This window comes from Stegodyphus dumicola, chromosome 2, assembly GCF_044657685.1.
Source record: "Stegodyphus dumicola isolate Sdum_Otavi_A_Nest chromosome 2, ASM4465768v1".
Taxonomy (NCBI): Eukaryota; Metazoa; Arthropoda; class Arachnida; order Araneae; family Eresidae; genus Stegodyphus; species Stegodyphus dumicola.
This window is the reverse complement of record NC_140769.1, coordinates 128012795-128037701: the sequence shown is the minus strand read 5'-3', so window position 1 is coordinate 128037701 and position 24907 is coordinate 128012795.

The following is a 24907-nucleotide window of genomic DNA, read 5'->3' as shown; positions in this document are numbered from 1 at the left end:
CATGGAAAACGAGAGGACATACTTCACATATTGGAGTATGTTCTGTAATAGGTGCTGAAACAGGGAAGGTTTTAGATGTTGAAGTTCTCTCGTCCACTTGTAAAGGATGTGATCTATGGAAAGCAAAAAAATCTGGGAAAGCTTTCGAAGAGTGGCAAATGAAACATTTGCCCAATTGTCAGAAAAATCATATCGGTTCTTCAGGAAAAATGGAAGTCGATGGTATGATAAAAATTTTTCACAGATCAGAAGCTGAAAGAGGTCTCAAATATATTAATTATATTGGTGATGGTGATTCTAGAACATTCCCTGCTATACGTGACAGCAAACCATATGATGATGAAACTGTTTCAAAACTTGAATGTGTTGGTCACGTACAAAAAAGAATGGGAACTCGACTGAGAAAGCTAAAACAAGACTATAGATGTAAAAAGCTGGAGGACGGTAAACCTTTATCAGGCAAAGGACGACTGACAGACACCATGATAAATAGGCTGACTCAGTATTATGGAAATGCAATTCGCTCAAATGCTTTGTCAGTTGATGAAATGCGTAAGGGTATTTGGGCAGTTTATTTTCATACGAGATCAACTGATGCTGAACCGTTACATACATTTTGTCCTGCTGGTGCAGACTCATGGTGTAAATATCAACAAGCAGTTTCAAATGGCACAGTGGGTAAATTTCATCATAAAGTGACTTTGCCATCTTCAGTCATGGATGTTATAAAACCTGTTTTTAAAGCTTTATCAAGTCCAGATCTTTTGAAACGATGCCTTGGTAGCTTCACTCAGAATCCAAATGAATCTTTTAATTCCCTCATATGGCAGATGTGTCCGAAAACTTCTGGATCTGGGAAACGAATTGCAGAAATTGCTGTATATGAAGCAGCAATTTTATTTAACATGGGCAAAAAGGGTAGGCTATCTGTCATGAGGCAAATGGGTATCCATCCAGGTATAAATGCAATAAAATCTCAACTTCGCAGTGATATGAAACGTGTAAATACTGCTAAGAAGAGAGCAATGCAAAACACTATAGAAGCACGAAAAGCAAGGAAAAGATCCAAAACAAGTTTAGAACATCAGCAAATTGATCAAGAAGGAATAATGTATGAACCTGGAGGTTTTTAATTTGTGTATATAAATATTATGAATAGTAACAGTATTTTGTGATAAGTTATGTGTGTCGAGAAAAATTTAAACATCTTGTTCAAGAAACTGATTATTAATTATATTTTTATTCTCAGAAATATTTATAGGTTTATAACACAGTTTGCACATTGCATTCTCTTTCATGTATATGAAAAATATATCTTTATCTGCAATAATGTATCCTTGATAACGGTTGACTGTGTCATCACTTTCATTAAACAATGCATTGTTAATTGTTTTTCAGATGCAGTTTCCTTATTATAAATATATATTCTGTCATTAACTTTTTTCAAAACACAAACAAAAAGCATAAAATACAAATTAGGTACCAAATACTACGAGTTAAGTCACAATGTTACTCATTTTTATAGCGATGCAAACTTTACAGGTCTTTATCTCAAAACGTGTTTTTTTAATGCGTCGCGCATGATATTTCAAAAACTTTTTAATGTATCTTTATGAAATTTGTACCATAGTATTATCATGTTACACTAAATTAATTAAACTAAAATTTTGGTATTTTAATGAAATGTTTCAATTTTATAAGGTATGTAAAAATCAAAATATAGCAAAAAAATTATATTTAATATATATATCATAAAAAAATTAAAAATGCTTGAATTGTGTAATATTTTTAGTTCAGTTATATTCTCAAACATTCTTCTGCATAAAAAAAGAAAAATTAAAGATTTTGGTACAAAACATTTCTTGTACATGTGCGCGCAGTGTGCGTACAGATTAATTAGATGTGAAAAATGTCTTATAATTTAACATTTGTTTTTACAATTTTTATTATAATTTCCAAATTTCAAGTACATTTAATTAAAGAATAGACATTAAATTAATAATGAACAAAATATTGAGTATTTTTGATAAGAATTAAAAAAGTTGCACAAGATTGAAAAAAGGTAAAAAAATTCATCTTTCGACTCATTCAAGGGTCGTGTGACCCCTTAAAGTATTTGAGGGGTAAAATTTGTTGCTAGAAACTGTGAAAATGGCTAAATTGTTAAAGCTTCGAACTAAGCGTGACACACATCGTGAACAAACATTAAAGTTAGTAGAAAAAATAAACATATATTTGAATGAATCAGATATTGACATAGATGTATGTGATTCATATTTAGAACAGTTGAATAGTAAAATTGAAATTATTAACATACTAAATAGTGACATTGATGAATTGTTGAAAGAAGAACAAGAAATTAAGGATGAAATTAACACAGTAGATGAATATAACGAAAAAATAATACCAGTTAAAGTAAAGTTGCAAAACAAAATTAAATCAATTGGAAAAGTTCCATATCAGTCAGGTGAACAAACAGTAAATCCAGAAAATGTTCACGTAGAAAATAAAACTTTAGGAAACAGAACTAAACTTCCTAAACTTTCGCTTCCTCGATTCTATGGTGAGCCTTCAGAATATTTAGATTTTTGGAATCAGTTTGAGAATTCTGTGCATAATAATTTTAATTTAACTGAGGTTGACAAATTTTGCTATTTGAAGTCGTTATTAGGTGGTAAAGCCCTAGCTAGCATCAAAGGATTCTCAATTACTCCAGAGAATTATAAACAGGCTGTTAAATTGATTTCTGAAACATTTGGCCAAAGAGACATTTTAATAAATGCTCACTTGTCAAATTTATTAAATCTGGCACCTGTAAAAAATGCTTCTAACATTCAGGCCCTTCGTAACCTTTATTTTGAAGCCCAAACTCAAATTAGATGTTTAGAGGAATTAAATGTCAAATCGGAAACATACACAACACTACTGACTAACATAATACTAAAAAATCTGCCAGGAGAATTGACTCTTGAATTTTCGAAGCAAAATATAAATAATTGTCATGATTTACAGGAATTGATGAAGTTTTTACACAATGCTATTAGTGCAAGAGAAAAGGCATTCCGTATTAATTCTAATAATGTATCTTCATATAATAATTTTCATTCTAACCAACACAAACAAAACAATTTTCGAAATCAGAAACGAAACTTTCATCCGAGTCGCAATAATCAACACGCGTCAGTAACAGAATTTATGGCGAAAACTTCCGAAGTTTGTTTATTCTGTGGTCAAGGTCACTGTAAGACTGAATGTGAGAACATGAATGTACAGCAAAAAAGGGATAAATTAATTAAGGAAAGGAGATGTCTGTTATGTTGTAACACAAACTGTTATGTGAAAAAATGTAATGCTAAACAGTGTTCATTCTGCTTTGGTAGACACGCCAAAGCTATTTGTTTTAAATTTGAAAATTCTAGCAAGTGTAAATCTAATTCAAAACCGGAAGAAGAAAAACCAAAGGAATTGGAAATTCAGCCTACTATTTCGAATTCAGTTGTAAATGATAGGAATGTGATTTTATTGCAGTGTGTTAGGACAGAAATTGTTGGTCGTAAATCGTCAGGTACAGTTATTGCAATGTTTGATAACGGTAGTGAGAAGAGTTTTATTAAAAGAAATGTATCTATGAAGTTGGGATTAAAATGTCTAGGGTCAGAAACATTAAAGATTTATTCATTTGGAGCAAAGTATCCTAGGTTGCAAACATGTCGCAGAGTTGAAGTGAGATTGCGAAATATTTTAGATGGAAATGAAGTCGTAATACAGGCGTTGGAAACAGATGAAATTTCGAGGACGGCGATTAATTTGCCGAATGAGCGTACAAGAGCTGAAATGGAAGCCAAGGGATTAACTTTAACGTGGGGATATAATCAAGCGTCAGATGATAATGAAATTTCCTTGTTAATAGGTATAGATTTTTATTGGAAGTTGACAAAAGGTTTTGAAAGGTTAAATACGTCTTTGGTAGCTGTAAACACAGAACTTGGATGGTCCTTGCAGGGAAATTGTGGTGATATGAGTAAAGCGGCTGCTGTGAACTTAGGTTTAGGTGATCAAAGCACTGTATCAGCTGAACTCAGGCGTTTCTGGGAACTGAAAAGTTTAGGTATTGAAAACAAGGAAGCGGGGTGTTTGACTTTAGTGGAACAGGAGATACTTGATGAATTTAATAATTCTGTTGGATTCGTAGATGGAAGATATTGTGTAAAGTTGCCGTGGAAACCAGGTATGCAGGAGAAATTAGCAAATAATAGAGAAGTGTCTCGGAAACGTTTCGATGGTCTGGTTAGGAGATTTAGAAATGATACAGCTTTTTATGAGGATTATAAAAAAGTAATTGATGATTATCGTAAGGAAGGTATCATTGAGAATTCGTCGTCAGATACTGAAGTGTCATATTCTGAGCAGTCATTCTACTTACCCCACCACGCTGTCATTCGCGAGGACAAATCTACTAGTCGACTTCGAATCGTGTTTGATGGTTCTTCTCATGAAGGAGGACAACTTTCAATTAATGACTGTTTATTTAAAGGACTAAACTTGTATCCAAATCTATTTGAAATGATTTTAAAGTTTCGACAAAATACAATCGCCTTCACAGCGGATATAAAGCAAGCGTATCTACAAGTTTTGATCGATCCTAGTGATAGAAACTTTACGAGATTCTTCTGGACTGATGATATCGGTTCTAATTCATATCAAGAAATGAACTTTAGTAGAGTTTTATTTGGACTAAAACCAAGTCCATATTTATTAGCTGCAACTCTGAAATATCATTTTGATAAATGTAAAGAAGAATTTCCTGATACTTGCAAATTACTGTTAGAATGGTTTTATGTCGACGATTTGATTGGAGGCGAAGAAGACTTGCAAGCGGCTTTGAAAATTACGACTGAAAGTGTAGAAATTCTCAAAAGATGTAGCATGATATTACGAAAATGGAAAACCAATTCCATGGAACTGCGTAAGCTGTGGAAAGATGCTGAGTTCGACATCGATGAGGAAAAGAGCTCAAGTACAGGACTTGACTCACCATCCAAGGTGTTGGGTCTAGTTTGGGATCCAGATGCGGACAGTATATCTTTTAACGTGAAAGAATTATCAAAGTTTGTCAAGAACGGAACTGCTTCGAAAAGGTTTATTCTCCGAGTAGTGGGTCGTATTTATGATCCGATCGGATTTCTTGGGCCTTTCATCATAAAGCTGAAGTGCATTCTACAGGAACTGCGGAGTCATGACATAGACTGGGATGATAAACTTCCATCGTCACTGGATCACAAGTGGCAGTTGTGGTGCAGTGAAATCGAACACTTAGAAGATCTTCAGATTCCTCGATGTTATTTTTCAAATTTGAACTGTAAATTTATTTCATTTGAAATTCATTCTTTTTCAGATTCATCTCTTTTAGCCTATGGAACTGTATTGTATTTAAGAGCTATATCTGAAGATGGGAGGATAAGTATCAGTTTTATTTGTTCTAAAAGTCGTGTAGCTCCTCTGAAAGGTCTTACATTACCAAGACTGGAATTAATGGGAGCTTTATTGTCTGCAAGATTAGTCCATCAAGTAAGTAAATGTCTTAAATTTAATACTTCTAGTTATTTTTGGACCGACTCGATGATTACATTATGTTGGATTAAGAGACAAGCTAGTAAATACAAAACTTTCGTAAAAAATAGAATAGAAGAAATTCAATTTTTATCAGATACCAATAATTGGGCTCATTGCCCTGGTAAGGATAACCCTGCAGATATCTTGTCCAGAGGAATTTCTGCAGCAAATTTAGCTACAAACCATATTTGGTGGAACGGTCCACCGTGGCTAAGCCAATCACCTGAATACTGGCCTACTGAAAGAGAGAACTTAAAATCTACAGACGTAGACTTAGAGCTAAAAAAAGAATTTGAAAGTACAGTGCAAAATAACTGTTTGGTAGAAAATTCGATATTTATTTTAGATTTAAGGAAATATAGTTGTTTGTTAAAAGTACTAAGAGTAACTGCACTAGTTAAACGGTTTGTTAATAAACTTCAAAAACAACAAACGGTTGCAGGTCCCCTCACAGCAGAAGAACTTCAAAATGCTGAAATAGACTGGATAAAACATGAGCAAAACATAGAGTTCAACTTAGAATTGCAGAACCTTAAAAATGGTAAATCGATTCCTAAAAACTCTCCACTTTCGAATTTAGCCCCATTTCTCGACAGTTGTGGTGTATTGCGCATAAAAGGAAGGTTAGAACAAGGAGCGTTTACAAAGGATGAAGCTCATCCTATACTTCTTCCTAAGCAGTCTAAATTTACAGAGTTAATTATTATTAGAGAACATAATAAAATTTTTCATGGTGGAGTTACATTTACGCTAGCCAAAATTAGGTCTAGATTTTGGATTCCACGAGGTAGACAAATTATAAAAAGAGTATTAGGTAACTGCCTAATTTGTCGAAAGTATAAGTTGAAACCAGCTAAACAAATAACTAGTCAACTACCTAAATGTAGAATTACTGAAAACCCTCCTTTTACTGTAACTGGCATAGATTTCACTGGCCCAGTTTTAATAAAATCAGGAAAGGATACGCCTCAAAAGGCTTACATAACATTATTTACATGCAGTGTTACTAGAGCTGTGCACATAGAATTAATCACAAATATGTCAACAAAAAATTTTATTTTGTCATTAAGGAGATTTTTAGCTAGGAGAGGAAATTGTAAAGTTATCATTTCCGACAATGCTAAGAGCTTTAGAGCCACTAATGAAATTCTTAAAGAATTAGCAAAAATTATAATAGATTCAAAATTGAAAGATTTCATATCAATAAACGGCATAACTTGGCAATATATTGCGCCTCACGCGCCTTGGTGGGGTGGTTTTTATGAAAGGCTTATGAAAAGTATCAAAGATCCTTTGAGAAAGGTTCTCGGAAGGGCTCTTTTTAACTTTGAGGAAATGATGACTATTCTATCAGAAATTGAGTTAGTTTTAAATCATAGACCTCTTACTTATGTCCATAATGAAATAAAAGAGCCAGAAGCTCTTACACCTGCCCATTTCTTGTTTCCAGGGCAAAAAAATATTTCTTATCCTGTACATTTCGCCGACCTTTTCAGGAATGAACCATTGAACAGGCAGACTTTGACTAGGAGAAAACTGTATCAAACTAATCTTTTGAAACAAATTTGGAAAACGTGGAAGGAGAAGTATCTCCTCGAATTACGGTCTGCGCATACTTTTCTAAATCCATCTCCTGAAAGGAATCTTAAAGAGGGTGAGGTTGTATTGCTGGAGGGGTCGACGAAATCAAAATTTTTATGGCCTATTGGAATTATAGAAGAAGTTTATAAAGGTAGGGATGGGTATGTGCGTTCATGTTTGATTCGTACTTCTCAAGGACTTTATCGAAGACCCGTCCAATTAATCTATCCTTTTGAAGTTTAAAGTTATATATATATATATATATATATGTTTGTTTCATGTATTGTATTTAATTTGCAATGTAGTTTTCAGTATTAATTTGTGCATATTGATTTTGATTATATCTAAATATATTATTGATATGTAAATTTAATGTGCTCTTAAAAGAGCACAGGTGGGGTGTGTTGGAACTTTTCATATTATAGAGGGCGCTGTTGCGCCAAAAGAATTCTGTGTTTTTTACATTATGTAACTGTAGTTCGCCATTGCGATGTATGGGTATTGCTGTGATATATTTTGGTGCTTTCATTAAATATAAATGAAAGATATCGTCATGAATTTTTTGTATCCAAATCAAGATCAAATTTACCACTGATGCATATTCGTCGAAACAAAATTAGCGTTCGAACAAGAATCGTCAAGTTATTACTAGCCTTTCGAACTACGCATTAGTATCGTTATTCGCTTCGTAACATGTGGTGCATCGGCCGGGAATTATCGTAATGGTGGGGTGAGTAAATAGTTTTGTTGAAAATTTGGTTGAATAGAATATTTTGTAATTGTTGAAGTAGTAGGGTTGTTTGATGTTGTTGATTTTGTTTGGTAAAAATTTACAACTTTAGGTTTCGCATTTACTGAATATTTGCATTGGTATTTGCAAGTAAGAAAATGTTGTGCTTTCTTAGATTTAGAATTTGTTGTTAATGCTTGAAGTGTGATTTGTTGTTGAAAATTACAGTTTGTTTTCTTATAATTCTAGAATTAGAATTTATTGTTAAGGGGTCTCACGACATAGATTATTCTTTAAATTGCGCAGTCCTGAAATGTTATTATTATTATAAAAATGAAGAGGAAACAACCAAATTAAAAAAGAGGGATTAAAAGGCTATTACTAAATTAAATTATAATGCTGATTTATATATTTTTATCTTACATATGCATCCCAATATTACAATTATATTTATATATTAGCTGTTACTCGGCATGCGTTGTATTGCTACTTAAAGGGAAGAAAGTGCTTGTGTTTTAATTCTGTTAAGAAATTTTTTTCTTTACGCATATTTTGCATGTTTCGATTACCTTCTGTTTACCCGCTACTGAAGTTGATAATGGATGGGGTGATGAATTTAATTCTAGCAGTTTTACGTTTCCAACCGCGAAGCATATTCCTGGCGCTTCATTCTTAAATTTGACTACTCTGCAATATATACATAATTTATCCATCTTTCCAACGACTACAATTGGATGAAGACTGCAATCATAATTAGAATTGTAACAGAATGCACGAAGATTTAAATCAGCGTGCAGTGTTCGTCTGGATCGAGCATTGCGTACTTGAACATTTTCCAGCCTTACTTCCGTTGTTCGTCTGTTTCAGACGAACGGGATTGCAATGTGTGCACTCGAAGGTTTTCAATTTTGTTTCCCATTGCTCATTTGTTTCTGAAGAACGTGATGCATTTTTCTTTCATGCTTAAGGAAAGCGAGCAATCTGTTTTCGCTTTTGTGGCATAGGGGATTTCACAAGAAATGTAATAATTTTGACGATTATTACAAATTCGCTTTCCAAAAGAAGGGAAATGTGTGTGATGCAAAAAACCGCATGTTAATGCTTGAAGAAGTAACTGTTTTCTTCTTTCCTCAACGATAATATACTCTAAAATATTTTAATTTGGGCAGTGGCAGCACCATTCCTTTAAGTAGCCGACTTTGTTTATTAATTCCAGACAAACTAATATAACTCCGATTTCCCGAACGACAACACATATTTTTATATCGCCGATTTTTAAATAGTGGCAATGCTAAGCTTTTAAATCACTGATATAGCATAAAGTATATGTATATAAAAAAAGCGACCAAAAGGTAGACTCACTAGCCTAGAGAAGAACACTTGCGCTACAAAACAGCAAACCACATCATCTAGAGTCACTTAAAAAAGCATATTTATGAAAGTTTATGGATACTCTTAAATCGGACCAGGCAGAAAAAGCAACAGGCAAATTCTGGGCTAACATTCAAGGCACATGGAAAACGTTTTGTCAAAAACCCCGTAAAGATGCTGTGGCAAACTTCAGACCGCAAAGAGGTCAAGATTGCATGGCACATCATCTTAATAAAATTGTCATCCTCCCATCTAGTATATGCCAAATTTGCAATTCGGGCATCATAAATGCAGAGCACATTCTTATATGCCCAGAACCAGAAGTAGAATCTCAGAAACGTGGTGAGATTAGTGAACTATATTGGAATGCCAGAGCTTTCATGAACTCCTTGTAAAGGCTACATCTTTTATGTTCCTTTCCTTGTTGTTTAAATTTTTAACTTTTTCTTTTGTTCCCATGTTCATTTATTCTGATTCATACTTTATACATGTTTGTTCTTTTTAATATTTATCATTGTTCATGTGATATACTTGAGTTGTTTTATAGGTTTGGATTGCTATTTTCAATAAAGCCATAGGTAACAACATAAAGAAAGCGGACATCTTGGGTTTCTTTTTCAGATATCTTACGTAGACAGTGACTTTCCTCTTCTTTTGAAAGTTGAGTGTAGCAAGTTACATAAAAATCGGAATTAAACTGCAGATTTGTATAAAGGTATGTATATATACATACACACACACACACACATATATATATATATATATGTGTATATATATATATATATATATATCAAATATATATAATTTGAATTAAACAAACATTCTCTATTCCTAAAAAGCAAATTTCCATTCCTTGCAGCAATGCCGCAATATAATTATTTAAATTTAATTTAACTTTACTATTTTCTTTTGAAACTATATATATATGCATATAGATAGAGAGATAATCAAGAGATAATAAAACTAATTAAATCAATAAAGCTGGAAGGCTAACAGAACAACTATAAATTAAATTTGAAACAAAAACAAAACAACATTTTAAGAACATAACAAAATAAAAGTAATTAGGGTACTAATCAAATGTACAGTGAAATAATTAGTGGAAATCTCTCAAACTAAAATGTAAAAAATTAACATGAGGGCATATTGCAGTAACAAAAATATGTAATAATTGGAAAACGATACAAAATAGTTATATTCTTCAAGCATAGCATTCAAAATAAAAATTTCGAAGAAACATTCAATAAGGCGGGAACTGCAGTTAAAATTCGCCAAATTTGAAACTCTCTTGCGCATGCTCTAATTTGCTTAACTTTTTTTCTAAGCAAATATACACTCAAATATCAGAGAAAAATGGTACACCAGTCTAATACTTGGCATGTACACCACAGGAATTAATAACTACAAACATACGAAGATGAATGGAATCCGTGAATTTCTGAAATTATTGTGTACGAAGTTCATGTCATACAACTTACAAACCATTCCACAATTCCTATATATTTCGAGGTCTTGGATTTTTTATATTCCATAGTCCATTGTAAGAAATACCAGAGTATTCCCTCGCATTTAGATGTATGGACGATGATGGAATGATAAAACTTCAAGCACAGCTCATCGCTCAGAGAAACATAAATCAGCGCTTGTCTGGAGCACCCCTGTTTTTGAAGCAAGAGAATACATAAGCCTGAATGTTTGACATGAACGGATGTACCTCAACAATATGGATGAGCGCATACTGTTAGCCAATCGCAAACGTAAGATGTACCAAAGGTACAGGAGATTTACAGCTAAATAAACTCCAAGCATTGCAACCTTTCCACCAATTAGATTTCTTTGTTGGCAGGCGGGATTTAGAGCTTTATGTGGAATACTCCACACACACATCCTTCCTCAAGTCTGATAAAATTTTAAAATGTTACTATTTAGATTTATTACTAAACGCATGTGTCTTGCAGTAATCAAAGGGACTCAAATTCGTCTATTCCTGCAGGAGACAATGCATAGTTGCAAAGCTGGTGGATATTGACATTCTGATTTAGACTACCTGACTGTTGCACGCGTATCACGTAAAAGCAGTGATGGTCACCTAACATACGTATACGACCATTCGTGTATCTAAGTTAAAGAGCTTGTCAGAAGTTTAAATTCATGATATGCACACCGAATGATCCTCTTTGAAAATCCAAACTTGATTTCTACTTCTGAAATCCTATAGGGCATCTTATGAGAATAAGTATAAAATTTAAATATTATATATGGAATTGCTCAAATTTTTCTCACGGCTGGAAATAGCTTTGGCAGCTATTTCCCTATATATACCCGCTTGTATATAAGTATTGTATCTTATATTCCATTGCTCTTGTATCTTATATTCTATTGCTCTTGCATCTTCTATTGCTCTTGTATCTTATATTCTATTGCTCTTGTGTCTTCTATTGCTCCTGTATCTTATATTCTATTGCTCTTGTATTTCTATTGCTCCTGTATCTTATATTCTATTGCTCTTGTATCTTCTTTTGCTTCTGAATCTTATATTCTATTGCTCTTGTATCTTCTGCTGCTCCTGTATCTTATATTCTATTGCTCTTTTATCTTATATTCTATTGCTCTTTTATCTTATATTATATTGCTCTTGTATCGTATATTCTATTGCTTTATATACCCTCTTGCGAATACAAAGCAATATGCTCATTGTTAGATGTTGTTGGATATTTTACACAAGCTTGTATCTAGTATAGAGCCTGCCCTATACAAGATTTTCTGGCACGTAAGGGTATGTGAAGTAAATAAAAGGGAAGACAGAAAAGTGTTTCAAATAATCTGAACTGTTGGAACATTTAAAGTAATAGTTTTCAATTTATTTTTTCTGCATCACAAATAAATGAATTTTATATTAAACCGAAATAACTGTGTGGCTATAAATTATGACCCGGAAGAAAGGTTTTTGAATTTCATTGCTTTTATAAGTCAACACTGAGACAGAATAGATACTACTGCTTCTTTTTAAATAACACATACGTTCATAGAACATTTATGATACACATTACTACAGTATATTAAAAAAAATTGCTTCCTAATATCATATGCGTATTGAAAATTTCACTTTCTTCCAATACTCGGATCATTACTCTACTAAAATGGGTAATGATGCGTATTGACATTTCCCTTTTTATTTGCGCAAACAATGAACGTGGACTGCAACAGATATGAGAGCAGCGAAGGAAGGCACTTCCCATGATCATCATATTCCACGTTTATGACTAAAATAAAATATATTATGCCTTGAATATTTTTATAGTAAAAAGAAATCAGTATCGAGTTTTCTACATAACGAGCATATCGTTACTTATTTTACCAAAGAAAAAAACTAATATTACTTCTCTATTATCTGAATTCTGAGAGCAATATTAATTTATAAATAAAAATAAAACAATTTTTATTTAAAATCAGCCCATTAATACCTTAATAATTTGCTTGCCTTTCAGGAAATAACCAGTTATATTAGGATGTTTTTTCATCATTAATTAATTTATTCTTTTACGAATACGCTCGCATTCTTAAAAGATGATATTTTTATGACTGGACATCATTTGCAATTGAAATGAATACCTTGTTCGAAATTTAAGCCAAACATTTAAGGCCATCTTGGCAAAGGACTAATGTAGGTTATTTTACGTCAATTCGTTTCAAATCAATTTGAATTAGATTTATGAATTGCCGTATCTAACCGGACAATGGTCTCATTATTATTTTTATAGGAAAACGTAAGAGCAGATCCCTGTTAAAATCATTTTCCTTTGGTAACACGTTTAGGAAAAGGGATATAATATTCTCACTTTCAGTCAAATTTGACATAATATGTCGGACAATGTCATGTTATCACTTCGGCTGTTAACTTATCCGCGTTTAAGACAATAATATTATCATTGCTCGAAATTCTGGGACTATTTTTAGATGATTATTTCCAGAATTCGAGGGAGTTCCTTAATAACACTTTGTTAAAAAACTTAATTTCTAATCCCAATGAGAATATTAAATTATCGTAAGGAATGCCTCTAGCCTGCGCCTCTGCAATAGGAGACGAATTTACGTAAAGTCACCTTCCGTTGCTGTCGCAGCAGACAAAGAGTTTAGCTGCTGAACTAACATTCATTAGTCGAAAACATGGTACTTAATATACGGACAGTACTGTGGTTAAAATTAGTTTAATTAAATGGTAATCTTCATTTAAAGGAATATTGTTGAATATTTTTCCAAAGTTTGATTTGTTTATTAATATGAATTTCAATTAAGAGACGTATAATATAATTTTCGTTTAGGTAATTACATTTGTTTCTAACCTTCAACAATGCCCAGAAATTTTACTACTTTCTATCACGAGAATTTTTACCTAAGTTTTAGTATAAGCCTCAGGAAGCGAAATTTTTGAGGAGTTTCATTATTTAGGGCGGACATTGCTTATTTTATAATATCTAAATGTAGATTACCTATTTTGTTTTTGTGTCTTCTATATAATGTATTTTTGCATAATGTATGTAGCAGTAATAGGCAAATCGTTTCACCATTTCTTAGGAATGAAAGTATGTAAAATTATGCATTTTCGGGAAGCCTTTGAAGTTTTATACATTTAAACACGATGAAATATTAAAGTTTTAGTATAAACCTCTCTGTATTTATAATGTATCATTTCAATATTGCTGCACGAATACATAGAAAAATAATGTGTTTATAGTCTGAAACAAAAAAGTCAAACATAAAAAGAAATTGCAAATTTAATATGTCATCTACAAAGGACATTTTATTGACGATATCTAGTTGGGTACTATTTGCATGTCAACTAACATAGTAGCAGCTTTACGAGCTTTGAGATAATATTGCGTTTACCTATGGTTGTAACCGTTCTTCTACAAACAAAATAGAGGGCTAGCTCTAAAAGTATTTATTAGCAGAGCACAGGAACAGTTGTAAAGAAAATATATATTAGAACAGAACATACACTAAAACGGAATACTGAACATTTGGAATTAACATTTAAAATTAACCTTACGGAGACATATAATTAAGTTTTTATTATTACTTTTACCATTAAAAATTTGACGTGAATAACGCACGAGAAAAAATATAAATAGAGGTTCATTAATTTATATTATGATGTATAAAAAATGTGAAGGTACAGATTTAATTTTCATTCGAATATATAAAAACAAATATACTCACTTACTATTTTTACACAAGGAATAATCTCTTTGTTTTGAAATACATTTATATATAAATAGTTTTTCTTAAACTTCAGAAACAATAAGAAAAGAACCCGATTAGCCGACACTAAATGGACAATATACGAACAAATTTTGCATTTACACACATAATTTATAAATGTTTACATAAAAACATATGTATATTTTAATCTTGTCTCGAAGAAAAATTAAATAAACAAGAGAAGGGAACCATGCTGTCATTATTTATCCTCAAATGTTGTCCCACTTGGAAAGTTTTACCCGAAAATTTAGAAAGTTTTCATAATTTGATTATGTTAAATTTAAATATAAATAAATTATTTAAAGATTCATTAAACATATTAAAATTATTTCAAATAAATGCAGTTTGAAATATTAACATTTAGCTAAGAATTTGAATTTCAAAGTGTGACTAGTTGAATTACAGTGCTGGCCATTAAAATTGCAACACCAGTAAGGAATGATCTGATGAATATCAAAATCATAAGAAAAGAAGAAGTTGGGATATGCAAATGATTAGTATTTCAGCGCAATTAGACGACCCTGGAGGAAGAAACGACATCTGAAACACTGCGTAAAAGAAAAGTTGTGTAGTGTATTTCTTATTCGGAAAGTGCTTTGTAAGGTTAGAGTTAGTTCAGAATATCGTGTTATGCCTCGAATAAGAAGAAAAATGGTCGCCAGCTAGTTTCAAAATTCGATAGAAGCAAGATCGTTGCCTATCGAAATTGTAGATTATCGTTCCGTGATATCACCGGCCGCACTGGTCGACGTCCAACCACATTCATGCCAATATGGAATGAATGGATTGCTGAAGGTCACAGTGAACGACATGCAGGATATCAGTGCCCTCCCATGACTAACTGCAAAGAGGATAGACATACTGTGAGGTCAGCCCTGCAAACCGTATGACCACCTCACTAACCATTAGTCAGGAAATGGGACATGTTTGCAGCACGCCCAATACCGGTGCAAGGTGCGTCGAAGTTTGCAGCAGCGTGGATTATCAGCAGGGTGACCATTACTTTGGTTTCCCTTGACAATGCAGCATAGAGAGAGACGGCGACTCTGGTGTATCAAACGACAAAGCTGGGTACAGGAGTGGCGCGGTGTTGCCTTTTCAAACTAGTCCCAGTTTCTACGTGCAGTATTTTGATGGCTGTATACGTGTCTGCAGTGTCTGAGGAGACCGCACATTGCCTGCTTGGATTCAATATCGGCATATGTGCCCTGCATCTGGTGTGATGGTTTGGGCAGCCATTGGGTACACGACACGCACATCGCTAGTACGAATCGAAGTAAATGGGTACATTTCTGACAACTTACGTCCAGTGGTTGTGCCTTATCTTTGTGGCCCACAAACGCCATGTTCCAACAAGATAATATAAGACCACGTGTTGCACATTGTGTTCTGACCTTCCTCGATACACAAAGTATAGAAATGCTGCCCTGGCCTGCATAGTCTCCATATCTGTCACCCATTGAAAACATATAATAATGGGTTACTGAGAGACAGGCCTGCCAACTCTCTCCAGCTAGTACAGTTGCTGAAATGTGGCATAGGCTTGAAGCAGTATAGAATAAGTTGCCCATTTCTATCATCCAAGCCCAGTTTTACCTCCATGCCTAATGGGGTATTGGCCGTTTAAACGGCTGCCATCGGTGGCAGCTGTTTCTACTAATTTCGTACCCCTGTAAACTTCCAAACTGCTTACAAATTTAATTATTTTGTCTTCATGACATACAGTTTTACGTGCAATAAATCTCTTTATTGTATTTTCTTTCCTTTATGGTATTGCAATTGTATTGCCCAACAGTGTATTTTGTAGGTACCGAACTTGAGATTTCAAGTGTAAACTTGATTTTCTTTTCCTTTTCGTTATTGCTATTATAGTTTATGTACATTTTAATAAATATTTAGTAAGCTTGATTTGAAATTTATTTAGAACATTTTTTATTTATTTGATAAAAATTTCATTTATTTTTTATTTGATAAAAATTTTATTTTCAAAAAAAAAAAATCTTGTACGTAAGCTGTTTTTAGATTATGAATTCAGCCGTCCTGCAATTTGAATTTGAAATCACTTAGGTAATGATTTGTTAAGCGAAAGAAACTGGAAAGGATGTTTTTCATAACAGGATTATCTTGCGTTAGCGGAAATATTTTTGGATAACTTTGCAGTACAGAGTACTTACACACGCAAACAATTTTAACGCTATATGAACTTATCACTTAAATTGAAACATGGGTTTAATTCTTATGCTTTTTTTAATATAACACATTGCATATTTAATAATATTACTTACAAGTAAACTATTTTTTAAACTTTTATTTCGTTTTAGTAAATATTTTTTATTCTTTTATAGATCTATGCATCTCGAAAGAATGCTAGATAATAAAATAAACATAGCTATATTCTTTAAAAGAGCGTATAAAGGGTGTTTAAAAGTAAAAACAGAGAACAGAATAATGCATATATGAAGGAAATTATTTGAAGTTTCAAAGCAAAAATTTATAACTAAAAGAGAGTTGTATTTATTATTAAAATATTTTTATTAATATCTACGAATAAACCAAACAAAGAAATATTTTCGGATATTATATTTTCTGGGCAAATATTAGTATTTCAAATTCTTTTCAGAATAAATCGCTACATCAGCTTCAGTAAAAATCTTTAATTAAAGATAGCGAAATAACATAATTCTGCATTTTGGAATAAATTCTGTTTCATTATTATTTCAATGTTCGAAAAACTTTTCCAGAAATGCTTCCTCATGCTTGTAAATAACTTCTCTCTTCAAACAGAATGTTGTATAAAACAAATATTTTTTAAAATGTACAGGAAAAAGATCTGAAAGCCTTTAGATTTTATATTACGTTCAAAGGGGCTTTTTTTAATGTTTTCCGTGTTAACTTTATTTATTAAATATCATGGTCTTCTGACGCGAACATAAAATTCAATTCAACAGCACTATCACAAAATGATTTAAAAATTGCATGTATTTAGAATTTTCGATACACAGTCTCGTGCGCTAGAGGTAATTTTTTATACATTGCTGCCATTGCTCGCTTTAAAATTGTTGAGTTGTTAATAAAAATTTCTTAAAGTTTTACAAATATGAAATAGATAATAAAACAAATTCAAAATTCAAATTTTAGTCTTCCAGATATCCATATTCGGATGGAGGGTTATGTTATTTAGAATTGGATGGCTCTAGGTACCGTTGTTTCTTCCCAATGCAAGACATATAAATACATTTATGCAGATTCTTTATTATTTAATTTTAGCTATAATACAGGGCTGTAATATTTGATGGCAACAGTTTGAAAAGTGATACAACCTTTCAATGTTTTCATAGTAAAATGACAAAATGAATTAATAGCCCTTCTGGGCTAATACCCTTTGGGCTAATAAGTGCTAAATATTCTCATTTCTGACTTTTATATATATAATTTATTAATATAACTGCCAGGAAAGACGAAATACATTAACATCAAAGACTTAACAAGTAGCATAACACAAACATTTTGTAGAGTCATTCGGTTATATCGATGTAGAAACATAAAAAATGGGCTTTGCCTTCGCCAGAATTCAAACTCAGGATCTCCCGATTACGTGTAGAGCATGCCTCCAATTATATCCAGAAGTCATGTGGAAAGAAAGGAGAAAATACTTTAAAACGTAACGTATGCTAGACGGATTAATTTTTAGGGAAGAAATTTGGCCTCGATTATTACTGATAATATTTGGCATCACATTACTATTTTTTCAGTATTTATTAATTAACACTTTTATAATTATCACCAAAAAATATTTAACCAAAAGTTGTCAACTAAGTACATTTGACTAAAAGTTAGTCCCAAAGTTTATAGTAATAAACTCAGCTATCATCATTTACGAAGGAATTTAAGAATTTACGTAGAAATGTAATAATGCGTGTGTGTGTGTGTGTGTGTGTGTGTGTGATTATGGCAAAGCCTCGAGGGCTATCTGCCTAAGAGGAGGGATGCCTTCGTGGAGGACTTTCTAAGGGAAACTGGCTCGTATACACGTTACACATGGGGAAAACCACGAAAACGCCCATGCAGCCAGCCCGTTCGCGGGATTCGAACCTCAGACCGAACTACCAGTGTTCAGCGACTTTACCGCTCCGCCGCTGGTGGGCGTAATAATGCAATAAGAAGTTCTATATTATTTACCTAGTTCCTAAAATAGCTGCTCTTATATATGTGATTGTCAGCTACAATTTTTTTAATATCTCTGAAAAAAATTGTAAGCGACACTATACATTACTCTTTTAATAAACTCTCCCCTGTTAACAGGTTGTTTTCATTTCAAGAAATCTTGCGTAGTCGATCCAAAAGGATATAAATTTATCAGAGCAGATTATGATACTTTAGATGCTCGTGTTGGAAATGCAGTCTATGCAAAGCTGTTAACACAAAATTAGGGTCTTCAATGAAGTCGGTAAGTCCTCTCTATAGAGGCACCTATTCCATTAAATTTTTATGACGATGTTGAAAAGTATATCTCGGTGCGCAAAAATCTAGGAATCAATGGCCTAACATTAATTATAACAAGTTACGTGTAATAGGAATTATATTTACCTTTCCGTTAAGTTTAACGATGTTGGATATTTTATCGATAGTGAAAGTTAGCGTTCCGTGACATCTAATCCAGTGGGATATAATTAGGAGACAGATTTTCTTTAATGAATCCGAGTAGTGAAATTTTCCTTCCTTGTTAAGAAACTCAGTGCAGATTTAATAGAACTGATAACATATAATATTTGTAGGCTAGTAATAGTTGTAAAGGATTCTGTATCAGTAAATTATCTGAGAAGATAATATTCGTTACTATAATATTTTAATCGAAGGAACAAAGCAGTTTAGAGTGACTTTTTAGAGTAGAACAGAGTAGTTTAGAGTGAAGATGCAGAATATTTTAATAATTCATTCGATCCTAAGAAAGAATGCGTCTTTTACAGAGTTTGTAAAATGCTAATAAGAAATAATTATATTGAGTAAAATATTCACTCAACAGATATAAAGAATTATAAGGTATTTTCTTCCTTCTTTCTACGTGCCTTCGTGATGTAACGTTAGCACAAGCGGCGCGTATTCGAGAGGTCCAGTTTCGCGTCTCGGCGAGGGGCATTGCTCATGTTCGCGTTCCCCTGCTTCAAAATAGCCTAATGACTCTGCAGTGGCACCCGAACTAAAAAGTCGTGGATTATGATTCTCCACCACCAAGATTTGGCGATTAGGTCCTGTAATCCTCAGTCGCTCCTTAAAAAGGGGAGTATATAAGGTATTTTCTTCCTCTTGTCTGCATGGCTTCGACGTGTAACGGTGGCATACTCGTTGGCGTGTATTCGAGAGGTTTAGGTTCGAGTCCCAGTGAGGGCATTGAACATTTTTCACGTCTCATGATACAAAAAATTTCTAATGACTGCAGAATACCTGACAAAACTGCCATACTGTGACTGTCGTTGTTAAATATCTGCCATTTAAATATTGTTTCAACTATTTTGCTTGATGCAGGATATATTTTCATTCCCTCGTTAACAAGAAGCACAGATGAAATTAAATAAAAATTTTGTGGATTTTAATTATGTGGATTTTAATTAATAGATAGGCGTTAATAGTGTACTAATGGCCCCTAAACGTCAATTTATTTAATGAAAATACCTCTAATGATGATTTTTTCCAGTTTTTAATGAAGTTATATTTAGTTCTTACATAGTTCTTATATATACGATGAAGAAAAGTGATACTATTTAAACAATAATTTGAATTAGCATTGGAACCGCTGAACTGATACAATTAATATGGAATTACTAACAAGCTGCTAGAAGGTTTTTCCAAATATTGAATTATGCTAATGAAATGGTGCTACTTATTTATGCTAATGAAATACTTATGCTAAATATTTATTTATGCTAATGAAATAGCTGAAACACAGGAAACCAGTTTTCTATAATAGCCTATATCTGGAAATATTAAACCTAATCGTGATAATAAGAAGCCTTCGTGAACCAAAAAAATAATTATTTATATTAGCTTTTAGTAAAAATAAGAAGTCTAGAGCTCCTTAAACCAGCTATTAAAGATATGGACAATTTCAGGTCTAGTAGTCGCTAAACACTGGTAGTTTGACTCGAGCCCAAATTTTGGCGAATGGCAAGCAGTATACTGTTTCTTGGGTAATGCCCACGTGTTACGTGAATGCGAGCTAGCTTTAAAAGAGATTTTTCTCATTTCAAGCGTACTTAGATGGATTTTTATTTCGGACCATAAATTTTATTCTATGCTGAATATGATTTTTAGGTAGACCTTCAGAGAAACCTAGTTAAATTATATCGAAAGGCTTGTAACTTCTTTTACAGTAATAGTTTCAGGAGACTAAGAGAGTTTTGAGGAGATGAAAACTTGAGAAATCAGCTTCCTTCAGTAGGTTTCGAGCCACAGATCGCCCAGTCGTTAACTAAACGTACTAACCATTTGTAATGTGAGTTAATGTGGTACCTCCTTACGTTCTTCGGTATTTAAAGGACGACTGGGCGCACCCAGTCCATCAAATCCAAGTGGAACAAGCTTTCATCCATCACATTTAAGTAGCCTCTGAGAATCCTTTAGGCTTTTCGAAGCAGTAACTGTGAAACGTAAATTGCGCTACTTAAACATTTATAATACTAAACGGATAACAATAGTTTTTAACTGAAAATTATTGTTATCCGTGCTGTTATTATTCGCATAAATTATTGTTTTTCACCAAATCTAAAGTGACTTTCACCTACACTATTAGTTTTTTTTATTCCTTACATCTAAAAGGCCTTATGAATTCATTTATAATCTTTATTATTAGCCAAATAAATAACGGAAAGAACTGCTAGAAAATAAACTGGATATATTTGCATTTTGTTTTTCTCCAAAAAGTGAATTTTGCGTCGAAAACGTTAAAAGTCTGAATTTTATTATCGAACTTTTGCCACCAAATATTATGTATTATATTTAATATGTATTTAATTATAAATTTAATATTTAATATTTTCATCAAAATTTGAATAACGTACGTCTCCACTCGAACATGGGCATCTGAAAACCCGAATTTGGTATTTGGAATTTTTTTTTTATTATCTATTTCTTATTCTGTAAATCATTTACGAGTTTTTGATTAAGAAACTCAAGGATTTCAAAGCGAGCCATGGCAATAGTGTAAGGGAAAAAAATATCTCCAGCGCATGGGACTATGTATCCGAAATTCTAAAGATGCGCTCTTTTTAAATTATTTTGCTTTTAAATTATTTACACTTCTCTGGAGGTAATATAAAATCGGAAATCCTTCGGATATTTTAATTTTTTTAATTCTTTTTTTACTAACGCTTTTCAGAGCCCTCTGTGACCTGATCTATTAGCTAGAATGCTACCAAATATGGTAGTGACACCAATAACGTCATGGGAAAAAGAATTCATGAAAAGTAAAATTAGTTTCTAAAGTCTTCTATAGGGAAAAATGTAAGTTATTGCAGTCAAACAGCTAAAATTTTCATAAAAATCATATAAAATTTGAAAATGCAAATACAAGGTTACGTATAGGACAGAAAAATCAGTTATTTAGTCTCCAGAGGTAAGGAAAAACATTCGAAATTTAGCTGTGTATGCTTCCGCTAGGCGAAACTCGTCGTCTGAAGGGAGGGACATTTCTCCGAACCCGCACATTTTCACGAATTCTGCTTCAAATTTTCTCCTTGTGTGGACTAAAACAGCGCCACATTTTCCCTATTGACACTTTTAAAACTAATTGTTGTTCACGGAATCTTTTTTCTAGCGCCGTGATTAGCCCTCCTAGAAAATTTCGTGGCATTCCACATTAAAGATCAAGTTACAAATAGCTCTGAATGGTATCAGTTTAAAAATAAACTCCTTGCATTTATAATCAAGAGAAAAATTTAATTAAATCAATAATTATATCATGAAAGGGCTTAACACTCTAATAGGAAATACAGTCATCAAAATTGAAACAAATATATCTCAAGAAAATTTGTATAATAATACGTAATAAAATTGATAAAAATATAAAAAAGTATTGAAAATTCCTTGGACTTATTCAAGGAGTAGCCAAAGAATTTTTAACAGAGAGAGGTGTCTGAATTATATCTGTATGATTCTGAATTTAAAGTAAATAAAAGAAAGTGATAATTAATATAATTTAAATAAAATAACTATTAAAAGTATTCTAAAAATGCAAACAGTAATTTTTGGAGTAATTTAAATTAATTTCTCATCAACTTATAATCCTCTCCCAAATAAATGTAACCCCAAAATAAGTAACTGCAAATATAGTTACAACAAGAGGAATTCTAGAATAAGAAACCAGAAAAATTCTTGGTTAACTAGAAGCAATGAGGTTTTAGTTATTATTTACCAAATTATTAGAAAATCTAATAAACCAAAGCATGGAAAAAGCAAAATTGCTAAAATCTTTAGATAGCAATGTTAAAATATCTGAAGTCAGAATTTTTGAGGAAACTAACTTATTAAAAACAAAATTATTCAAAGTAAAACATTTTTTTTAATAATAAACGCAGAAAAGTGTCCAAACAGGGGAAAATTTAAAAAAAAAGTTTGAAAGATTTCAGATTTTAAATTATGTCCAAAAGGTCGTTTTTTTGACATTTTGTCTGTTACCTTTATTTATTAAATATCACGTTTTTCGCACATAAACCATAAAATTCAGTTCAAGAGCAATATCGCAAAATAGTTTTAAATTGAGCATATCTTTAGATTTTCCGATACAGAGCCTGGCGGGCTGGAAATAAAAATGTTTTTTTCTGTATAACGTTGCCATTGCTCGCTTTGAAATCCTTGAGTTTGTTAATCAAAAATTCGTTAAAGTTTTGCAAAATATGAAATCGATAATAAAGCAAATCCCAAATTTCAAATTTGGACCTCCACATGTCCATATTCGCAGTAGGATTACGTTGTTTTATCACAATGCGAGAAATACACGTACATTTATGCAGAGGTTTCATTATTTAAGTTCTTGAAATATAATGCAGGATTCTAGCATTTGGTGGCAATAGTTAGAAAAGTGAAACGGACAGTTATAGTGAACCAACGCAAAATCGCAAAACGTAAACAATAGTCCTTCAGGGACAAAGAGCCTTGGACTAAAAAACGGGAACACATAAATATTGAAATCTTTTAGTCTAAAATGGAAAAAAGAATAACAAAATAAAAATTAACAACTTGACAACTTGATATGCCTAAAATTGGGAAAATTTAAAATAAAGCTGAATCAATTAATTGAAATAAATAAATTTGAATAAACAAATTATAAGATTCAAAATTTCCTGACATTTAAATTAGGAATGAGATATTTTAATTTTCGAATCTTACAAGTCTTGAAGAAAGTTTCCCATATTTGAACGTTACCTAAATGCTTAACCTAAACCACTAAACGTTTTAACTCAAGGTTTTGGAAGTATTGGTAATTTTGACATCCACAACAGACTTTCATTAAAATGCAGCGTGGTTCGTACAATTTCAGTAGATCTGCATCGATTTAAAATTATAATTTTATTCATATTACGATAAAACACGAAACAAAAAGCTTAATAATCACTATTTTTAACAATATAAAGTACAATAACTCGATAAGTACCCCTTCAGGTGTTTCAACTGTAAGGATTTATTTAGTTTTAGTAGCTGGATACTTTATGTTACCTCAGCTGACTTTCTCGCTCCATTTTTCTGCCATAATGCAAATTCCTAGCTTCAAATGAGGCAGAAAGGAGACAGTACTTAAAGTAGTGTTTTGGAGAATAGAGTCAGAGTGTGCATCGCCTGCTGAAGGCCACGTTTGATAATTTATTCTGTTGATAGCAGTATATATGAGTTACGTAGTTATTCTCTCCATTAGGCCTATCACTCCGATACTAAGCGATACTAAGTTTGAACAAATTTGCGCGTTTGTATGTCTTTGTAGTCGTTGGCTAAGTTCCATAAGTTAAATCCGTTGCTTTTGATTTAAGCCGCAAATGCTGGCTGTTCTTTAAGCACGAGTAGAGCTTTCTGTTAACTTTTATTTAAGTTAAATAAAAGGGTCTTTAACACGTTTCTTAAACTCTAAATGCATTAGGTTTTTTGAAGCAGGAAAATGTGAAATCACTCGCAGAGACTCGAACCTGGACCTCTCGAATACGCGTCGAGTGTGCAACCATACTAATAATAAAGTACAAAAGCGCAGAAAATTATCTTAAGAAATTCAACAAATAGAATTTATTTAACTAATTAACTACATTAAGAACCTTTAATTTAAATTAATTAAATTAACAAGACAAATAAACCTCAGTAATTTGAAATAAA